General features: G+C 41.0%; 1 long non-coding RNA gene across 1 annotated transcript; it reads left to right on the forward strand.

The window, feature by feature from the left end:
- Nucleotides 1-23: 23 nt before the first annotated feature.
- On the forward strand, nucleotides 24-2,766 carry LOC119345497. The gene is made up of 3 exons (XR_005167058.1): nucleotides 24-672; nucleotides 2,457-2,544; nucleotides 2,696-2,766. It is a non-coding gene; the product is annotated as an uncharacterized LOC119345497 (long non-coding RNA).

The following is a 2,766-nucleotide window of genomic DNA, read 5'->3' on the forward strand; positions in this document are numbered from 1 at the left end:
GTGACACTAAATTACATACAGTTTTACTGAAGTGGATGTCGTCGTGCCACAACTATGCGTTGGATCTCAAGGCTGGCTGGGCGTCCACATCGTCCACTGCAGGGTCGAGGTCAGGGGTCTCAAGATGAATGTATCTCTTCTGTTTATGCTTGCAATTCTTTCCTTCTCTACATTGCACTCCAATTGTTTCCTTTGCTCATTTATTCTCATATAGATGCTTTGCGCTTAAGTGCCTATAACAAACTATGTCACCATTTCCTGCTATTTAAGTATGATTATGCCAGATGTGAGCATTTACCATGTACTGTAATATCTAATGATTCAATCAATGTAAGATGAAGATTTCCAGAAAATATCAAGTATTGGGAGATGCATATTTAGGCCTGGAACTATCTTGCCAAAACTTCTATACATATAGCGACCTCTTCGTTTTTTTCCTGCTTCTAGGTGTTGGTGCTGGTTCTGACTTATTTACGATCACATTTATAAAGTGCTACTCTCCTTCATCTCATGTTTCTATCCTAATCCAACTAACTGGTTGTGTTGTGGACGGCATCACCATAACCATATCGATGGTCCAAGCCCCTTTCTCGTGTTTTTTGTTTCTTAACCTACAGGCTGTTGTGCTCGAGTTGATGAGGCATCCTCGCATAAATGGATTGAGAGTCAAAGGTATGTCCCTTTGTCCTATCATTTGCTTTGTGTTTTTTCTGATTTTTGGGCTTCGATGCATTTTCAATGCTGGTATAATGGCGAACAAGTAACTTTGTGAAGAGAAGCATATAAAACAGAGGTGTTACGCATAAAAGATGAGTAATGAAGTCGGCAAATTCATTCTGACATGATTAATGGATAAGGCTTTAATCGAGAGACAAAAATAAGTTGTTGAATTTTCTTAAGAAGTGTTCATGTCAAGCATATGACCTTGCTAAAGGCTACATACATTGAGTTTATATCAGTGTATCAAAACTTATCAAAATTTGGATAAAGTCTTTGTGCCATCCAGAGGGTCATGTATGGTCTAGCTTTGTAGTACATATCTTAATTAGTGTAAAAATAGTGGTCTATGATGTGTAACTCCTTACGTTAACTATGCCATGATGGGGATCATAGTTGCCAAGTTTCTGGTTCGAGCGGGTCGAGGTACGGGAATGAGGGTCGAGGATCGCTGGTTGCCAAAACTAGGGATCGATTGATGTATACATCTCTGGAACGGCCGTTCGACAGCGGGAACGCGATCCTGTTAAATCGGGGACGATGAGCCCGGGTCGATCAGTTTGATCCTTCCAAGTATTGTACATGGAAACAAGAACAGATTAAGGAAAGACTGCAATATCGTTCAAGGAAAGAGCAAATTAAGGAAGTCCATCCGGTATTAGAGGACCGCTGTTATTTTACGTCCTTGCTGGCCTTCTGTTCCTAAATTATCTCCCCTACAGTTACGGCCATGCTGTGTTTTTTCATTCCTTGTATACCTGCAACGTCCGGTCATCATGGGAACGCGTACCGGCCGTCAAATCCTATCGACCCGCACTCGATCCCGACCCTCGATTGGGGTCGATGAACCCGGTACACGGGACGCGGCGTCGACCCGCGTTCCCGGCTACTATAATGGGGATAGAGAAATTAAGCAAACTTATTTATCACAATATGTGTTGCCTCATCATAGGGATAACCAAGTAATGTAGCTTCCAAAAAGTATTTCTGAGCCAGGCCTTGCAGAGCTGTTTCGTTTTATGAAAGCATCGTCATGGGTGGTTGTAGTTACATTACCTCCTTCACACTTGCATCCACCATCAATAAAGTTAGCACTCCCCTTTTTGCCACATACTCCCTCCGTTTCTAAACATAAGGCTCTTTAGAGATTCCAATACGGACTACATATGGAGCCGTATTGGAATATCTAAAAAGCCTTATATTTAGGAATGGAGGGAGTAAAAAGCAAGTCAATGTGGCACTCCCAAACCAATTAGCATGTTTGGGTTGATAGGTACCGTGAGTTGATCCTGCACTTTTGACCATTGTACACAAAATCCAAAGTCTTTTGTGCCTATTAGTTATTTTTTGTTCTATTGTATGTCACCTGGCCTATCTCTAACATGTGATGTGTGTAACTGCAAAAATGTTAGGCTACAATAACAATTCTTTTCAAGACATTAATTCATATATTGTAGCATGGAAATCATGCATAACTGCTGAAATGGCCTCTATAGTTTCTTCTATTTTTCGCCCTTATACCTTTCTATCATGTGGACCCGTAATATTGAAAAAGGATGCATTAAGGCTCATGTGCTTTATGAAAGCATTGCAAATAAGTTAGCATATGATGTGATCGTCCTTTCCTTTTGGTGTAACGTCTTGAACTTCTTTCCTTTTGCCTTCATCCTCTGAACCTATGCAATATATAGTGTGTCCTAACTAAATGTAAATCATTGTCTTATTTTTGCTGTCTACAGCGCCAGAGGCTGGAAGAAAGGCATTTCCAAAATTGAACTGACAAATGCTGACATACGCAAGCCTCTGTTCCTAGATGATATCTCTAAGGTATTCCTTCTGTCTTAGGAATAGGCGAATGGGTTGTATGTGCTTTGGGCTCTTTTAGGAAAATGCAACACTGGTCGGTGATGGTACTTCAAGGTATCTGCTTCTACTTGCCAACTGTGTATGTGTGTTTGACTATTTTCCCTCTTTGAAGTGCACTAAGGAAGACGCCATCATCTTATGAGGCAGTGGCCAATAAGATCAAGAAATCCAAGCGAGTAGGCC

This window comes from Triticum dicoccoides, unplaced genomic scaffold (assembly GCF_002162155.2).
Source record: "Triticum dicoccoides isolate Atlit2015 ecotype Zavitan unplaced genomic scaffold, WEW_v2.0 scaffold243603, whole genome shotgun sequence".
Taxonomy (NCBI): domain Eukaryota; kingdom Viridiplantae; phylum Streptophyta; class Magnoliopsida; order Poales; family Poaceae; genus Triticum; species Triticum dicoccoides.